The 20,301-nt window shown below is 37.7% G+C and overlaps 1 long non-coding RNA gene across 1 annotated transcript in view; it reads left to right on the forward strand.

The window, feature by feature from the left end:
* Positions 1-20,301, forward strand: part of LOC311436853 — a 291,205-nt gene that overhangs the window by 18,938 nt on the left and 251,966 nt on the right. Inside the window, exon 2 of the long non-coding RNA XR_014693127.1 lies at positions 12,558-12,670. This is a non-coding gene — a long non-coding RNA (uncharacterized lncRNA). The remainder of the gene's footprint in view (positions 1-12,557; positions 12,671-20,301) is intronic.

Consider the following 20,301-nt stretch of genomic DNA (forward strand, 5'->3'; position numbering starts at 1 on the left):
GAACTAACAAAGCCTTTACAGTCAGCTGTTGACATCAACCACACCAGGCTCATGCTAAAACTAAAACAGAAGCAAGTGAATCATTTTTTAGTTTTGCAGCCCTATTTGCTGAATATAGCGTGGAAAGCCCCAAATCAGGGGATCCTTTCTTTAGCACAGTTGTGGCCTCCCATACACTGATCAGGCAGTTTATCCTTCCTAACCTTTTAATGCTGTACATTTGGCTGTGAGCATTCTGGTTCTTGATGCCTTATTTCAAAGAAGGAATAGTTACAGCAAGGCCAGATCCTCACTTGATGTAAATTGATATTGCTTCATCAAAGCCTGCAGGGCTAAGCCACATTGCATCAGCTGAAGATCTGCTCCATAAAATGTCTTGGGAGTTTGTTTTTCACTGATCTATAAATTACCAAAGCACTGCTGTAGGAGGAGAAGTATCTAGTAAAATGATACAGTATTTTGTTTTTGCTGAAGTGTTAAGAAAACAAAAATAAAACTAAACACCAACACATAAGGGGTATTATATAATAGGTGGCAGATTATAAAGACAAAGTATTTTTTTATTTATTTATTATTTTTTTTTTGGAAAAAGATTAAGGGGGGTAGGCTTACCGGGGGTGTGGGGGGGAAGGTGTGATTGACATAAAGAACAGCAGATGGACAGCATGAACTGTCTGGGACTCCAGCAGCTATCAAGTGAAATCAATCTGACCTTTCTTGGGTTCGTAGCTGTTTACCACTGAATAAAGTGGAGAGAGGTGCACAGATTATGACCACCATATGTCTTAATCCAGAGCAGAGATGTTTCTGGGTGTCCAGGTTCCTGGACTCATCAGCTGACTGATGAGCTCCCCGATTTGGTAGCTGATCTTGCGAGACTGCAACATGCAGACAGTCCAACAGACAGCTGTCCTACAAGTCTGAAAGCTTCATTTTTATGGGTCTGTTGAACGAAGCTGCCTAGCAGGCTCTGACATGAAAGAACTGGTGAGGATTTCCAGACTTTTGCATTTTTTGGCAGGAACCTGGAAGACCTGAAAATTCAGTCATATGCAGATCTTTTGAAAAACCTATCAACATATCAGTGAGACTGGCAGTCTAGTATATTATTTGTCAACCTTTATTTGAATTTGTTTTCAGTGCATACACCCTTTTGATCTAAAGATAGAGGTACAGTCTCCTTAAAAGTAAGGCATTCGGGGTTTTATGTTAGCAACTGTAGAAATTGTGGAGGCACAGGGATGTCCTTTCCCCTCCCATTTATCTCCCTCCTCACCCAGCAGTGACAAGGGATCTCCAGTGAGGAACCTGGCAGTCTCACCCTGGTGAGACTTACTTACAGGAATTGCATAAAACATCTTAATGAAGATTTAGCAACATGTCTCACCAAGGAGTGGCATCACATATGCACAAGGGGTGCGTATGTGAACATATGAAGAAATGCACTGGGGATCTGGAGAAGGGCTTTTAAAGTGTTGAATTGCTTCTTCAGCGCACATCAAGTCCATAGTGATTGCTACTCAGTTTTCTTTAGTTTAAACCCAGCCAAAAGTATTTATTTTTAATTTTTAATGTTACATCACAACATGCAGCTATTCAGCTTCTCATATAAGTATGCATGCCAGTTCAGTGACAAGAACATTATTTGGTCATTTGTACCTAGATAGAGCAAGTACGTATTGATGTAATTTTTTTTACTTCTGTGTGGTAGATTTTTTTTTATTATTCCATTAAATCTTGGCTAATACTACATTTGCTTCTCAATTGTATGGATTGTATATTGTTCTTCTGTTAAATCTACTTGCTACTGTGATAGACAGTAGACTCTTACAAGATTCTGTCAGTTGTCTACAATTCCTAAACACTGTCCTTCCAACATCCTTTTTGCAATGAGTTAGTGTACTGCCAAATCCTCTACAGCAAAGGTGGAGCACTCTAATATTTTTTCTTCAGTTTGTCCTCTTACTGAAGGCCTGTGTATCCCAATCTCTGCGGAGGCACTGAAGTACCATTTAATAGAGTGCTGTAATGTGATAGTATTTTTTTTTCCTACACACACATAGGAGTGAGAAATAACTTTAGCTCAAGTCGATGAGCCTATTGCTGATTTATGTTGCTGTAAAGAACAGATCCCCTTTTATCAGAGTGATGACTACAACATTGGAAAGAAGCTGTAGAATCAGCATGAAGAGAACCAAGACAGAGATTTTAAGAATTGTTTCCCTGTGTGGTTGGTGGTGTATGAATAGTGGTCTAGTGGTACACATGGAAGCTGACTAAACAGAAGGGAGGATTTAAGGAGATACTGCCATATGTGAAATGCTTGAATGGTTTCAACATTTAGCACCAGAGGAAAAAAATATTCCGAAAATGTTGATTTAGCACCAGACAAGACATACTTGGCTCCACTGCTCGTCATTCAACTACTCTTCATAATCCTGTAACTGTTATCTGAAGGGCTTATAGTATATTGAGATCATAACTTTGGCACTCTTAAAACAAACTGAAAAGGAAGAAAGGAATAATAGCAGAGGAAAATGTCCAAGGAAATTGGCTCTCAGAACAAGAAGCGTTCGTTACTCAGAGGCTCAGATCCTGGTAATGCATCTGGCTGCTTTGGGTTGCTCTAGTGACACCAGGCAAGTAAAAAACTGGCACAAATGCCCAGTTTAAAACAATCCCTGGAAACACAGCTGTCTCACTGCTTTCTTCCAAGTACAAAGGGTAGACTGGTGGCAAAGCTTTTTCTTTGCTTTCTTTAGAAAAGCTGTGCTTATGTCAGAGGCTGTTAGCAATTCAGTCCTGCATACCTGAAATGAATGCAAGTTCCCTAAGTGAAGCTTAATGGACTGGACAAGAGCTCTGTTAGGTAGCTTATGTTGTTTACAGTAGTAATACTTACTGCTAATTGTCCCTGACAAATGAATCCTCAAACATTGTTTTTTCCAAAACAAGCTCTGCCTTCCTATGTCCTGACCAAGTGTTACCACATTGTGTAGTTACATCAGGATGAATTAGGTCCAGACTGAATTTCATGTATGTTCAGGAAGGGTGTAACAATTACTAAAATTCTGTTAATAGGAGAAACAAGTAATGTAGCATGCCTTTACCTGATATTAAGGACTCTATATATAAAGGGATGTCTTTAAAGAAGAGGACAGTTTTAAAAAATGCCTAGTTTACCTGCAGTATCTGTGATAGTTTTTAATGTGATTCACCAACTTGAAGCCAAATTTTTCTTCCGCTTTCATTCTGGGCAAGTTGTAACAGGAATGGCACTGACGTTAAACTGCCTATGCCTGGCAACATCCTACTTGGAGTCCCAGGCAAGTGTGAACTCTTGGGAATAGCTGTACCATTAAACATGCTGGGAACATCAAGCACAGGTTGTGTCCTATTTCCACTCCAACATTAGAAGTTGCAGCACAGCAAAAGAAAAAGTTATATAATTTCACTATGTACGGAACTTCTGAAATACGTACACAGAACATGTTTTTTTTGACAGCATCACCTAGGACACCATCTCACAGTCGAAGTCACTGCCATGTCATTCCAATTTCTCATGCATTTTCTTCTTTCTGTGCCTACATAATACAAAACTGTAAAGCCTTATCTCCTACTGCTCACTGCAGTAGGCAGTTCAGGAGTTACAATAAGTCTCATAAATGTCAAGCATAATGAAAAATAAGGGTAACATACAGGAGAAAGTTGTTCCTGTTCATTCTACTCATAGAAACAATGTGCACCATCCTCTTGCTCATCAGTCATGTTGCAGGGTAAAGGTTCTCATTCTGTTTCCTCTGGTGCTCTTGTGGCAATGGAGACCTACTGTCCTTTAAAAAATGCCTTTCACAGAAATAGTCAGCCTTGTCATATCCTGATAACTAAAGAAAATGTGGCTTCCACCTTTTACAGATTTCTGCTGTAAATTTCAGATTTTTTTTTTGTTGCAAAACCAAATACCTAAAAACTGAAATATCTGATTTGCGTCTCCTACTACTTTACAGTATTTACTTGTTTGCTTCATAGGCCAGGCTCTCAAGATGATTGCTTTCTTTGTGCATTGTTGAGAGTTTCTTACAGCAACAGGTGTTTATTCTTCTAATTATACAGTAAAACTTTTACCCTGAAAATAATAATCATAATGCCATTGATGTTTAAGTTCTGATTTCTTCTCTTTGAGGGAAATGTGATCTCAACCAGTTTTCTAGAATGAACTACATATCTACATTTTAAATAATACCTTTGAGATTCAAAAGAATTGTTTGTTTCTCCATCAGATTCAAGCTTGAAGAAATGAGTACCAAAACAATACTTTCTTTGGAAGATTGCCATTCATACAGATGTAAATCCATCCCCCACAAACTCTTACAGACTTCTGGTGCAATGTCAAAGATCTATGGATATGAGTTTGGCTATAATCATTAAGTTTTATATGTTACATGCTAGTCACCTCAATAGTAGTGCAGAATTCCTCATAGCCACTCATGTAATCTCCTCTATGTATAGGAGAGAGTCCACAGGTTAAATCTGGAAAGGTTTAAGGAGTATTACATAGTTTTAGTTAGGTTTCTTTTCCTTACTGAATTTTAAAATCTGTTTCTCTTATTATGACAAGTCTAGCTTTCAAGGCAGCAGTGAGGGACAGAAAGATGCATAAGACTTAGGATTTGAAAATGTATTATTATGTGTACATGAAATATGTGAATGAGAAAGAAACTAGCTTATGTTTCAGATCTGGAAGCAGATTCTGTTTCAGTGGAAGATGAGAACCACTGTTATCTCTTGTCACATACCCTTCATTTCCAGCCAGGCTGTATTGTGAAAGAATGAAATCCAAACCTCTCAGTGCTCCAGTGCTAATTATTGCCCATCTTTGGTCACAGGCCAGTGTAATTTTATAGGGACAGTCCTCTTTTATGAAGATGAGAGGAAACATTTTGGCAATTTTTATTTTTTATGATTGTAGTTACTGGCAACAGTCTAAAGTCTGGAATATGATGAGTATTACAAGTAATCCCAGGATTGATGGATTGCTACACAGCATGAAGTGAGACAGCTGAAACTCTGTGGTAACTGCAGTTTTCTGAACAAAGCGCTGTGTGCGTGTGTTCTGAATAGCACATTAATGATAACTGGTTTGGAAGGCATTTAACAATATCCTTCAGTGCACGGGGACTTCCTTACGGAGAACATCATTCCCTGAAGCACTTGTGTGCATGCAGGTCTTTAGCAAATATTTTTGAGCCCCTTGAACTGTGTAAAACAATAAAAATAAAAATAAAATAAAAAAATCTCTGGATTGCCTGATTCTTCTGGTGGAGTTTTAGAATAGCCTGATGCTTTGCTGTGTTGCCTTGCTGAAGGCTTGGGTTGTAAAGTCAGACAGTCTACAGAGATTGGAAGTACAGCTCCTGTTTCTGTGTACTGCTTGTAAATTGGAAATACACCATTAGGAGAGGGGGGGGAGGTAGTTTTGAAGTGTATATAGTTTAATAGTATTTTTTAAAAGTGCTGAAAATCAATTGGTGGCTAGGAGTCAACAGAGAATAAAAGATTTGTGACTTGTGAAGATAAAAAGTGATGGAGAAATTTGATTCTGTAAATATCTCAAATAGAAGTCTCAGTCAGGGGAAGGTGTCAGATATCAAAAAATAAACTACATAGGGCAAGTTATTTCCTCTTCTTAGTATCTGTAATTAGAAAAAAAGTTAAAATAACACACAAATGTCTATAATGGTTAGAGCTGGGAGATGCAGTGCTAACAAAATAAGTAGTCTAAGCTTTCTATTCAATGTTACCACATTGTAGTATGTATATTACATGTTAAACAATATGCCAAAGATCAATATGTTGTCTGCTGCCCAAATTGTGCATCTGAGGAGAATGGAAAGGAAAGCAGTTGTGTCACTAGGAATTTCTAATCTGATAATGGCTTATGCGGCATTATCAGAGTCCTTCCCAGAGGATTCAATGACCTTACTAGCTGGCTTTGTAAGTCTGAGAGAGATCCTAGAAACAAAACACTGCTGGTTGTGAGAGAAGGTTTGCAAAGAGCAGAAGTTTTGAGCAACACCAACAAAAAAGAGAAGGTAGAATTTCCTCACGCAAATGAAAGGGAAAATTTGGGAAGTAAAATGTGATTACTATAATCAAATGGCTGAGCACAAAAAAAAGCTATGTGCTTTCAACATTATAGATTTTTGTTTTAACCTGAAACAGAAAAAGAGGTAGAAAGTCCAGCCTTTAAGAACAAGCACTGCATATGTCCGTACAGCATGCTGTCCTTTAATGTTCAAATGCAGCTATTTTTAAAAGAAATTGTTTTGTGGAAGGTTAGGTGCAAAACCATTACAAAGATAAGCACACAGTATATTTACACTCTGTCTATCAAATAAAACTGTCCAAATATTATGAAGGAATGGTTTATTTAGTGTTTTCTTTCCTTTTGAGACCTGGGAGCTAAAGGAATCCCGGATATTATGCAGAATATTATGGGACATGCAGTCCCATATGCAAGGACTTTGCAGTCTCATCCTTGCTTCCTGTTTATTGAAGTGAGACCCTCCCATACCCATTTTTTTTGTTACTATTAAAATTAAACAAGTTGTGACCTATAGAAGGGAGAATTGAGCCTATTTGTCTTGAATTGAACTGTCCTTTTACAAAAATGGTGATGACTGGAAAAATATGCCTACAAAAAAGTTTGAGAAGGTTGAAACATAGAAACATTTAATGCAAACAGTGAGGTTTGGAAACACTTTATTGGAGAATTATATTAGTGTTCTTTTGCTACAGATGTAATGATTAGTCAAGACAAAGGAAAATCAGTTTCTTTCTTTGTCTAGAATCTGCTCTTTTTTAAGGCTGTCACTATAGCTTCAGAAAATGGGGCAGTTGTTTTGAAGATCTGTAAAAAATGTTAACAGTCATATGAAATCAAACTCAACATTGTTACAGAATGCTTTCTGGATGTAGAGTCTTTGGAATAAGAATGAAATTGTATGTCTTTAGGTGGTCAAGACAAAAAGACTAATGACATTTAGCATGATAGTTTAGATGTTTGAAAGTGAGAGACAGATTGACTTGTGGCATTGCAATAAAAACATTTAGAGATGACTGCTGAAAAAGGAACTTGTTCTGGCCCAAAGCAACAGAATTAGCATCTCTAATGGAAGGAGCAGTGAATAATCTGTGAGATCAAGAAGTAGAAAGCAGCAGTGACCCAACCAACTGGAGAATGAAAAGCCTTTTCAAAAGCTGAAAGGAATCACAATCAGGAAGTGTACTTCTTCAGAGGAACTGGTTTTGTGTTTGGCTGTGACTTTAAACTGGTTCAGTTCTATACCTGCAGTCACCTGAAAAAACAAGGGCAGTTATCAAATTCCACCCTAAACTCAGGAGGATTTTGTATTGGCCTCTCCATAACACCAGCTTGGCTCTCCCAAATCAAGGGTAGCTGCAGCAAAGGCTCCAGGTACTCAGGGCTAAGGGCAGCTGACCATGCTTCACAGAAACTACTAGAGCTTCCTCTTGCCCGTACTCTTGTGGCTCCCCTTAACTTGTCCTTACCTGGCAGTAGGAGGCACCCTCAAGTTTCTCAGAAATTTCCCAGGAGCCCTCTGATGATCCTGGACCTGGTGCCCAGAAGCAGAGTCCAGAGACTGATGAGAAAACAGTTGTTGCTGTTTGCTGCCTCTGATTGCTGCATCCCCATGCTTTCTGCATTCTCACAAAATGAAACAAAACATGCCTCTGATCTGAGTGCACAAACAAAAAGTTACTAGAATCACTACCAACCTTCTCAAATTATACCCTGGTGAAAGGCCAGACTTCTGGTAGGACCTTAGATGTAACCACACTCCTTAAAAAGTGACTTGGGGGAGTAATGACTAGAGCTTGTGTCAAGGCTGAAGTCTAGACAAATTCTGAAAGCATGAGCAGTTCTCTCTATTCCTTGAGTAAAACTTGAGAGTTGAGGGTATTATTACAGTTTCCTGAATAAGCCATGCTTTTACTGTCCTTGACTAAATCAGACAAAAATATCTATGGTAACAAAGATTAATTTTAACCTAAGGGTTAAAATTAAGTTAAATGCAGTGACATGTAAGTCCTGTCAGCATGTGGGACTGGAGGAGGACAGGAGGACTTTCACCTCTCTAAAATGCCTAAAGGGCTACTTGAAATGCCACATAAAATTTTGTCACCACACAGAAATTTCTAGACAGCAATGGAAAATCTGTTGAAGGTTGTCTTTCAACACTGGTAGAAAGACTTGTCAGCATTCCCAGAAGCAGCAGAGGTAATACTGAACTTCAGCACTAGCAAAGGTATTTCTAGGGTTGGAGACAGTGGGACTTAAAGAAAATTCCTATTTATGAAACTATGTGAATGTCACAATAGACAGAGAACTTGCTCTGCAGGAGGCATCACAGTGACTGAATGGACCTCAGCTACCTCTTACCTTGTTAAGCAATGAGTATACTAAAGTATATTAAATCACAATTACACAAATGAATAGGCCTTTTTATCAGTCTTTTAGAGTGATGCTTCTTAGTTCTGAAGAAAGAGGTAACACAAACTTTTCCAGGAGTCCTTAACAGTGGCTTATGGTTCCCAAAACTGTGGCTGCTTCAACCTAGCCAAAGAATTCATCTCGTCACACTAAGTTTCTCTGTATGGTGTGGGAAATTTTTGTCCTATACCATGAGAAATTTTGGAGAGGATTCAGATGGATGCGTCTTACGACTAACAAGTTCTTGGAGTAGAATTATTCCCAGCTGATGCAAAAAAAATCAAACACTGAATGAAAACTTGAGCCTTGTATAATAGGTGACCATGTAAGTTGCGCTGTTGGGTGATGTTTTTAAACACAGGCAATTATGAAAAATACAGTTCAGTGTAAGTGTTTCACCGCAGCTGCACTCAGTTTGTTGCCAGTACAGGAATAATTTATATATGTACATATATATGTATGTGTATATCGTGGTATTTCCAGGAGAAAGTTTCTCTCATGAAACAGTTTGACCTGTTGTAGTACAGCCTTCTCAGATAGAGATGGATTCACTAGGATTCTAGATGTGATACAAGATTGTATACACAGAAATATATACGGAGCATGGAATTTCTGCATGAAAAGTTGACAATCTTTGCAGAATGGCATAAGAATCACCCTGGTATTTTTTTTTTGCACAAAATCTTTGGCTCAGAGGTATGTCTAAAAGTGGAGGAGGACCTGCAAAAAGTAGGACAAGAAGTATACCACAGAGAAGCCTGGAAACCTGGCATTCCACGAGGCTTGTTACTCGTACGAACTCAACATGTAGACTTATGGGTGTGCTGGTTTTACTCAGGTGGCCAGCCAAGCTCCACCACAACTGCTCTCTCACTCTCCCTTGTTTGTTTTTTTTGTTTGTTTGTTTGTTTGTTTTTTTGCCTGTGCTGTTTATGATACAATTAAAATAGAACAACATGTCCCCTGCAAAAGTATGAGTACAGTTTATTTTAGTTAAAATGATTGATCCATTTACATAAATGTGATTTTGTGTTTTGTATGTATCAGTACTGTTTATTCTAGCTGTATTGATTAAAACATATTTCATTAAATGGACCTTGATTCTCTTCCATGCTTGTCACATGGAAACATATTTTAGTCTTGCTCACTTCTTTGGGATTAAGTTTATTATCAGATTGGAGGTCAAGCAACATTTTCCCCCTCAAGTGAAACTGGCAGGGATTTCTGTTATGGATTTCTGTTAGTGTCGTCGTTATTTTTGACTTTAATACGAGGACCAGCCTTCTCCTAGGATCACTGTGGAGTTTTGTGTAACAAGTTTGATGATACTTCCAGAACCTCAGATATTGTTCATGAGGCCTATGATTTTCTTACATATTGCTTTCCTAAGTTTGCTATGGAGTGGTAAGGCGTGATTTCTACAGAATTGTATAAAAAGCAGCTGTTCTTCTGCCCCTGCTGAATTAAAGACTTATTGCACAGTCCTTTGTCATTGTGGAGTATTAGATTTGATGATCAAGGCATTTAGTTCCAGCATTTGTTTCTTACATGCAAGATTAATTTTGATAGAAAACTTTGTGGAGCAAGGTACTACTCAGTGTAAGCAGAAGTGGCATTATAATGTCTTGATATTTTTAGATGCACAGGCTGAATCGGTACCTGGATAGAAAGGCACGGTGGTTTCTTATGGACATGACGTACATTTCTCATGTTCTATTGAAATGTCAGCTTCCCACAGTAAAAAGATTTTTTTTTTGATATTCTGAAGAGAAAATAAAAATCTTAGGTATCTGATTGCTATTCATTCCTATACTGGAATGTTTTGAGAATGAAATACCACCTGACTAATCAAGGTCCTTGGGGAAGGTTTCTATAGATTTCACAATATTCTAAGACAGTCTCAGTAGACTAGTGCCTTCTGTGGTGGATTTAATTGTGTACTTATTTGTACAGACTGTGGTTCAACAATGAAGATAGCCTAAAATTGATCAGAACGTTATTATCTGGTTGGAAAGAGTGGGTAAAGGTGCATTATTCCTGTGCTGACAAAATGGTACCTATCCAACTATCCTCTGAATTGTGACAATGCAATGAAGTGGCTCTTAGTTGCTGTACATTTTAAATAAAGTGCACTTATCTATTACTTGCCCTTTGTTACTGACTTCTCACTGTTGCCTCACTGTACACCTCTGTGTTTAGCTTAAAGATGAATATTCCCCACTAAGTGTACCTTAATCCCAGCTGGCTACTGAGAAGACATGAGTTGCTTGTGAATGGGGAATGCAATTGCATTAAAAAAAGTTCTAAGACCGTGATGCGAAGACCACTAAAATAAAAGGGAAATACTTCCCTGAAACTGACTGGAGTTTGCATTAAAATCTGTAATGATTTTTCTATCCAGAAACTTAAACACTTTTTTTTTGGTGACCATATAGTTAGGGTATTTCTTGCAACTTCTTGATAAAATTAGTCCCCAGCTTTCCGAATTTTACACTAGAAGTAATGTATTATCCAGTGGTACCATGATTCCTACCCACTCCCTTTGGGGTATCAAGATACTCCTGACCACATCCAAGTTAACAGGGTAGGAGAAAGAGACTTGCTGCAAATATTTGTATGTGACTGGGAGCCTCAAAGCATGTCCATACTCATTTTTGCCGTAAGGATCTGCAATGAATCTCCATTACCACCTTGCAAATTTCAGGCCCAAATCAGAGAGGTCTGGGCACTTCATGTTGCTATCTGGCTTCTTTCCCTGGCAAGAAAATTCAGCCACAAGTCATGGTAGCATTAGTAGCCTAGCTTAAATTGTTTACTCCCTCACTGTGCGTGCACACAATGAGTACGCATTAAAGTGAGCAAAGCCAAGAAGCTAGAAGTAATGCATCTCCAATCAGCATTTACTTCCAGTGGATTTTCTGGTGAATTATCTACCAGTTTTCCATGGAGCAATGCCACCAAAAGTGGCTGCTGCCTGGCTTGATTTCCTCCTGACTAGACATATCCCCCCTGACATTATGTGAAGCCCTGAACCACGCTGTGTTTGTCCAAAAGAGAGTCTACAATCTCAGAGGGAATGGGATTATAATGATGTGAAGGCTCCACTCTTCATCTGTTCTTGCTGGACATGTTTGACAAGGATTATCACCAACTGACCTCCCTCATGCCGAGCAGCTGCAGGAATGATGTCACCCATATTTTGTAAAGCAAAAGATGAGTCAGTCTGTTCTTAGCTGTAATACTTAATGCTGTTTATCTTCCATTTCCTGAAGAGTAGGTGAATAGACAGTGGGTTCTAGAAAGATCATAAGCAAGCAAATTCATCTTTATTTAGTTGACAAAAATAAATTGTTTTCTAGCATTGGTTGTTTTCTTCCCCTTACAACTCCAAATCTTGAAGAACTACTGGGTTATGCCACCTTCCGTGTCTATCATGGTAGTGAAACGCTGTCCTCTCTTCATTCTCGGTAACAACTGTATATATTCCCTTGATTGTCTTAGTCCTGTGTTTGACCAAGAGAGAGGAACAAGCCACTATTGCTATTAAATGCTATTACACATTGACTATGTCCCTCGCTCATTTTTCATCTTTTGTAATGATCATCAGTGTTATAAACTTCAAAATATAAAACTTTAATATAACTGCAAAATATAAAAACTTGAAAAATATAGACAAAAAGAAGCCACAAAAAATGCTGGCAAATACCTAGTTCCTAACTGAAATTAGTGCTAGCAATTACATAAACTGTTCTAGACAGAATGCAGCAGTAATGAAAAGCCAATGTCCACTCCAAACTCCATCTCCTTGCTCAGAGGAGTTGCTGAGAGACAGAAACATAGTGGATTCTTCTCAGTTGTCAACCTCTAAAATCTTGAGTAGTTGTTACTACAAAACCATACTGAACACACTTCAGAGTTTACTATAAGACAAAAACAAACAAAACAAAAACAAAACAAAAAAAAAAAAAAAAAAAAACACTGAAGTGCTAAATTAAGTATTAAGCTGTAGTAATAATAAAGCACTGTCTTTTTTCATTCACAGAATGATAGAATTACAGAATGGCTGAGGTGTGAAAGGACCTCCAGAGATCCTCTAGTCCAACCCCCCTGCTCAAGCAGGATCACCTAGAGCATGTTACACAGGATTGCATCCAGGTGAGTTTTGATTATCTCCAAAGAAGGAGACTTTTTCTGACAGCTGATTGTGCTGGAAACATTGCTGGATTTGAGGGGCAGTTACCAGCTTATTTGTTTGCTACGCTTAGAATCCAAATAATTAATTTCTAAGTAATATGATGATTAAGATTTATGCATGCCATTATACTTTGTTATCTTCGTATTTGTAAAGAGGAAATTGGTACTCATTTGCTTTCCTTTCTATGTAAAGCTCTCACCAAATATAAAAGTCAAAAATCCAAAGTGAAAACTGAAATGCAGACATCTAGGAATAGTATATTTTTTCTCTCTGTCTTCCTCCCAGCTTCTGCAGTCATTTTGAAGACAAAGTTTAGTTACTCTTACAAAAAAAATAAGTAGTGGATTTAGCTACAAGATGCTTACTTCATATTTCAGAGCTGGCATTAGTAATGTGATTATGATACCAAATGTTGTGTGAGGGTACACTGACATATCGTGCTCGTTTATTTAAGTAGGTTGGGTGGGAAAGAAATATTGATACCCACTTAATAGCTGTCTGTTCAGTTATTACCATGAGGAAAGTGCAGATAGATAGCTGGATGATGAAACAGCAAGAGTCAGAAAATGGTTGCGAAAAGAATACATTTCTCTTTTCCTTTTTTTTTTTTCCTCCCTCCCTCTAAGCTATTAATAGCAAAAGTAATATCATGATACTGCATCTTCTTCAGAAAACCATGCACTTCAGGCATTGATGACCAAAATTTCCTTATTTAATGCTAATTTTCAACACAAATTTTCAGAATTTACTGTTTCTGCCAAAATAATTATTGCACATAAAAGGTTTTATTATTCTTATCTGTTGACGTAGATTCCCAGAAAGTAAAAAAGCCTTTGTGTTGACACCTATTTACAAATAGTGTACTTAAATAGTCGGGTAACACAGTAACAGCTGAAATTTGTGTAAACCTTAATAAATTGGACAGCACTTTTTAGAGAGATCTGTTACTGTGTTGAGAATGTGGATTTCTCAAATCTCCTGTGTGCATCACCATCTGTTTCTAAAGAGTGATATACCTGTCTAGCCTCAAGCTATTTTGCCAGTGACTCAGGCAATCGCGTGAAGCATCCAACAGCTTGATAAAGATAGTAATGCTGTCTGCTTTAACCAGAGGAGCAATTTAAGCTTTCAAATCTTAGAAAAACATGAATTTGTGCATGGCAGCCATAAAGTTACACCACAGTGTTTTGCTGGGTTGTGACATATGAGAAAAAGAAAACAGATTTTGGATTGTAAATTCACTGGTCAACAGTCTGGCAATGTCACTAAATGCAGCAGGAACTATTTGGTGTGAAGGTCAAAAAACTTTAATATAAAGATTATTGATTAAATTATTCTGTCCTAAGTACTGACTAACCAACCAAACAAAAAGAGATATAATATATTTTCTATGAGGCTGTTAAAAAAGATTAGTCTGAGTGTAAAACTTACCCCAGCACAGGGTTTAAAGGTAATCTCCTTTCCTCAAGACTTAGTCCTGAAAGACAGGTCTTATATCTTATGATGTCTAAAGTTTTGTGGGTGAGCTTCTGCATTAACAGGACTCCATACATGGGAATAAATGCATCTAAATTCATGGAATTTGGTAAAGTATTTCAAATGAAATGAAAGGACAGCATTTGACCATGTTTAACTGATTTTGTAGTCACTGGCCTAAATTCTCTCTATCATGTTATATGTGAGGTAGCAAAGGTAACACCTTGTTTGCTGGTTAATGTGCTGATCCGAAAGTCCGAAGGTTAGTGTTCAATTCTTAATTCTGTCAGGAAGTACTTGTGCATCCATGAGGAAATAATTTGTAAAAAAATGCTTTTCTGATGTACATCCTCAAAGAATCAGAGATCTAAGATGTGGTCCACAGACATTTCTTACCTGGTTTGTGCTCTTATTTGAAATATACACACTTCAAGAGGAAATGTACTTTAAGTGCTGTCCCCTCTCTGCAGTATTTCTCTACCTTTTATTAGCATGCATAACATGTCTGCTGAGATGCTGTATGTACAGTGGATGCATTATAACCTCACAGCACACAAATGCATCCACAAAGATGCATTCCACAGGAGTGGATGTTGCCTACTGTGTGCCATATGGTTCTTCTTTGGTCTGTGTCTGCACACCACTTTGCAAAGGCACTGAAGTTTCACAAGGAGTTAGGTACTTTAACCTCTTGTGACCAAATGGACTTTTGCCTTATAACAACAACAAAATAATAATAATAATAATAATAATAATAATAATAATAATAATAATAATAATAATTTTTTCTTCCAAAGAATGCAGTGATCTGGTATGTTTAGGTTAGATTCTTGAGAACATCCACCCAATACTTCAAAGCTGCTTGATAAACGCTTGTAACAATGGCCAGTAGCTGAATGTAAAGATGAGATTTGTGTTGAGGTAGATGCAGCGTAGAATAGATGCAGCATCTGAGCTGTTTAGTCACTGTTGGTTTAAATACTCATCATGAAAGGAGCTAGTCCCAAGGAGAAATTTAATGGAGGACAATGCATTGTCTTTGTGAGGAACTTGCTCCATGCATAAGCAGAGGCATGAAAAGGCTGGCTCAAAAATGTAATATGAAGCATCACTTGCTGGCATAATTGGCACAATATATATCTGGTTATATTCAAGAGCAAGGTATTGAGATATTCTTGAAGTAAAGGCTGGAAGAATACTGAGAGGAAAGGAGGGGAAAGGAGGGGAAGGGAAAGGAGGGGAAGGGGAAGGAATGAATTATTTTGAACTGCACTATAAACGCAGTAGGTCCAGTCAGATACTCCTTGTAAACTGGAGATTCATGATTTAAAGTACACAGTGGAAAGCACATTTTTTGATTCATTTGACATCAGAAACAATTGTCAGTCTTGAACAGTCAAGAAGTAAAAACTGTATTTAGGGACCTCTGCTCTGCCTGGAGTGATTGGAATGGTTTATAATGATGTTGGGTGACAGTACTAATATTTATTTTATTCCGTACTGACTGAATTGTGTTTCCTCTTTATATTCAGATGCTGTTTTTTTTTGCTCCTAATGCAGTCTCCTAATGCAGTAGTGAAAATAAAATCAATAGACCCTATCTCGAAGCAGTGTAGATCTTCTCTCCTTTGCTCTGCAGATTGAAGTATCAACAAATTATCCAATGAGATTGACATAAAAACTGTGCCCTTTGCACAACCATCAAATAGCTTGGTGACTGGAGACAGCCATTTGTCGTCTGCCTGCCTTCACTAGTCTCTCTCAGGGGAGCAGAGAAGACTACTGAGTATTGGAAATGTTTTGCTGTCCACAGGTATGAGGTGCTTGATAAAGGTATGATAGGAATTATATCATATACTAAGGCACTATTAGGGCCTCCAAATCTGCAGTGTTTCGCAGTCCCAGGGAAGCGATCCAGTGCCTGAGGTGGGAGTGAGCTCCCTTTGCCACAGCGAGGGCTTCCCCAGGAGCTTCCAGGTGGCCCAGCAGAGCACAGGCATGGACAGAGGAAGCGAGGGCCAAACTGAATGGGTTCTCTCCACCTCCTCCACCAGCATCTTCCATAGGCAGTGAAAGAGGAATGTACTTACTCTAATACGTTTACTGTAAAGTAAGAGCCAGCAGGGGCTTATGCCTCTCTTTATTCCATACTGGCCAGGTTGTGGGAACCACATCTGGGCTTTTACATCTTAGTGTCTTCCATGTAAATTAGCAGAAGCTTCAAAATTGGCTTATGTGTGAAAAAGCCCCAAACCATCAGGCTCTAGTTGTACAATAGTGACCCTGCAACTGGGAACTTATTAATAAAATTAACTAAAAAATAAAAATAAATAAAAATCTGCACTGATTTTCAGAGGTATTTGAATCTGAGCTAAAACTTGTTGAGAAAAAAAAAAAAATCAATAAGCCCCAGTCAATTGATAATTTTTTTTTGTTGTTGTTTCCTTGCTTTTGTTTTTTTAAAAGCATCATAATAAATATAAGCATTTTGGAAACCTTGATGCTAATAATACCCCTCTTAGCAGAGGGCAAGAAGAAAATTCCAACTTCATGAAGTCAGTTTACTGGAGCTCTGTGGTGTCAAGCCTTTGATTTACAGCTTATGATATATAGGGCTTAAGTAAGCTTCTTGGGACAATCTGCAATGGAGGATAAGCTTTTTTCTAAATCTATATGTTGTACGAGTATACTGTAATGCAAATCAAAACAATATTGACTTAAAGTACATTGATTGTCCCTCAGCCACTACCAGTTTTAATAATAAAATTGCTGCAGATGCATGTTTGAAGTGGCATTGTTTAAAGCTCCTATTTTATTTACAGTGCAGATGAAAACCACTTTGCAGTAATAAGCTTTTCCTTCTTAACAGTGTGTATGCGTTTGTTGATGTCAGTTACCCCCAGGTTTCTGATTGTTGTGGTTTAACCCGGCCGGCAGCTAAACACCACACAGCCGTTCGCTCACCCTCCCCCCTCCTTCTCTGGGACAGGGGAGAGAAATGGAAAGTGAAGCCCGTGAGTTGAGATAAAGACAGTTTAATAAGACAGGAAAATAATAATAATAATAATAATACAATGATGATAATAGTACTACTACTACTAATGTGTACAAACAAGTGATGCACAATGCAATTGCTCACCACCTGCTGACCGATGCCCAGCCTAACCCCGAGCAGTCCGGCCCCCTCCCCCGGCTAGCCACCCCTATATATTGTTTAGCATGACGTCAGATGGTATGGAATACCCCTTTGGCTAGTTTGGGTCACCTGTCCTGGGTCTGTCCCCTCCTAGCTCTTGCTGCACCCCCAGCCTGCCTGTTGGCAGGACAGAGCAAAAGGCTGAGATGTCCTTGGCTTGGTATAAGCACTGCTCTGCAACAATTAAAACATCGGGGTGTTATCAGCACTCCTAAGCCAAAACATAGCATTCTACCAGCTACTAGGAAGAAAATCAACTCTGTTCTAACTGAAACCAGGACACTGCTTTTGAAAGCGACTTTGGCTTGATTCATTGAGCAATTTATGCACCATTTGCATGCAGTTCCCCAAGTGTTATTTGAAGTAATTGAGTACATATTTTTATGATCTATAAAACAGTCCTTTAAATTTGTACACATGAGGAAACTCTTTATGATGAACCTAGGAGTAACCATCCAAGTATGAATAGCATCAAAAAATGAGGGGCAAAATTTTCCCACAGCACTTGAAGTGCTTAAAAATTCATAGTAATTCTTTCTTTATTGCAATTACTTACCATGCATATGGTACTTCTCATGTGTAACATTCTAAGCGTTTTATCAGCAAAAGTGGCTATTATTTTCCCTTTCCAGCCACCGCTTTACATATTGGAGGAACCGAAAGTAGAGAAAGAATAGGCAATTTTCTGAAGTGATGTAGAAATCTGCCATGAAGGTGGGAATGGAATTGCAAGAGAGTGATGCTGATCCCACCTCTGCAGGGAACAAGACCCTATCAAAAAGCTTACACGGTGGGAAGGGGCGATGTACAGTGGTGTCACTGGGAAGGAGGCTGCTGGCAGTAATAAAGAAGCAATCTCATACGCTGCACTTATTCCCCGAAAGAGAAAATATAACAGGCAGCTCTGCTAAATATTTTGACAGGGCAAGAGCTGCCTGTATTTGAGGTCTGCCTTTGACAAGGAAACAAAATTAATTCTGTTTAAAAATAATAATAATCTAAAGCCATACTCTCATGAGATATTTTCAGTTCAAGTTTATTGCTCTAAAGGTTACCAATGGCTTCAATTAAATATTTGAGTGGTTTTATGCATCTCCATTTTCTGTAATTCTTTGACCCTTCTGAAGAATTTCCACCTCTTTGTAACTATCTTAGCATTTTTGTGAATCATATTGATAAGGTGCTTCTGGTCTGTGCCAGTCATTTTTATTTGCCTAATTTATTTTTATTTAATTTTTAAATTGTTATCTTTGCACTTATTTTATTAAGAAATAGAAGCCTAATGTTCATTGGAAGCAACTCTTTTTAAGTTTTCACCTCCTTACTAGTAACATTTCATGCAAATAAACTTATATGGATAAAAAATAAGGAATAATAATAAATAAATTAGAAAAAAGTGAGTATAACTCCATACACGGAAGGGAAGGCATAACATGTTTAATGACTGATTCTTCGCTTTCACTGGATCTTGTTTCCACAGAAATATAGCTACATGATATTATAATAAAAATGAACTTTTTCTAATTATTTTTCTCTCAGAACTTCTCTTTAATAATCTGTAGTGTTTACAATGTTTTACAAAACTTAATCACTTGTATTTCTTTTTTAAAAAAATTCACTATCTCTCCCACTCATTTTATTAACCTTTCCATTTCCATAAATACTTAAGAAGCTAATCTTGTATAGAGAGTCAAGGACTGTTATAAGGCCCTCTGTGTCTTTTACAAATAGAAATGAAACAGCTTTAAAAAGAAGAAATCCACCTACTTCTAGAAAGATCTTTGTTTTAAAGAAACTCAGCTTGAACAGAAGATGCTGTAAAAATAAATCCACAGCAGGTTTTTGTACTTCCTGCTATCCATCGATCTACTTTCTGTGCCAAATGTGTATGACATTTCAAATGAAGACATTGAATACCAACTGAGTGAAATGCTGCTACTACAGTTCCTATACAAATAATCAGGGACTAGGAACAAAGGTGCAGAAGCACAGAAGAGCTTTTCCTTGGCTGGTAGTCTTGCTGCCTTCAGGTGCTCAGACATGGGCTACATGTATGCAAGATCAGGATGCTTCAGATGCCTTTCCTCAGTGTGCTTTTCCTTCACTAATCTGCTAAACCACCATTCTTTTATAAACTCCATGAAGTAACAACTCTAAGAAATCTTTGGACCTCATTAATCACTTATCTCTTGATTTTGATGGTGAAGTTTTAACACATCTCAATTTAAAAAAAAATGGTTTCAGATGCCCATATAAAAAGGAAGCAAAATGATCCACACTGAGATTTATAAATTTGAACCCTAGCACAAATACAGCATAAAATGAAAGCACAATAACTAAACTGAGGTCCAGTGCCAGATTAGCATTTCATATTTGAAGTCTATGACAGGTTTATTACTGAATTGCAAATTCAAAAAATTACTCAAGACCACATAAATTACTTAAATGCATCATGGAGGGGATAATGTTTTGGAATCATGAATGACGGTCACCTCCCTTACATTAATTAGGTAAACCACATTTTATTGATTATTAAGAGTGTATCCAAATTACATAAGTAATGTGAAATACCAACATGCATGTTTGTACACATACTTATTTCATCTAAGCATGGGGATAACTGCAGCATTAAAAGATTTTAAACAGTATTTCTCCATCCAGTGGCATGGCTGGCATTTATGTGCATGAGTACTTGCATGTGTATATGCAGTACTTGCTATATAGGTTTACAGATAAATACCAAGAAAATCTCCGTGGGTAAGGAATGTGTCCCCTGAGTGTTGAAGATAAAACAGTATCTTCCTATTCATTTTTTATCTAATATTTCAACACCAAGATCTTCACTTAGGGAATAAAAGATTAGGACTATTCTAGATGTTCTTAAATCCACTGAGCTTGATAACCAGGATGATGAAATCT

This window comes from Aythya ferina, assembly GCF_964211825.1.
Source record: "Aythya ferina genome assembly, chromosome: 4".
Classification (NCBI taxonomy): Eukaryota; Metazoa; Chordata; class Aves; order Anseriformes; family Anatidae; genus Aythya; species Aythya ferina.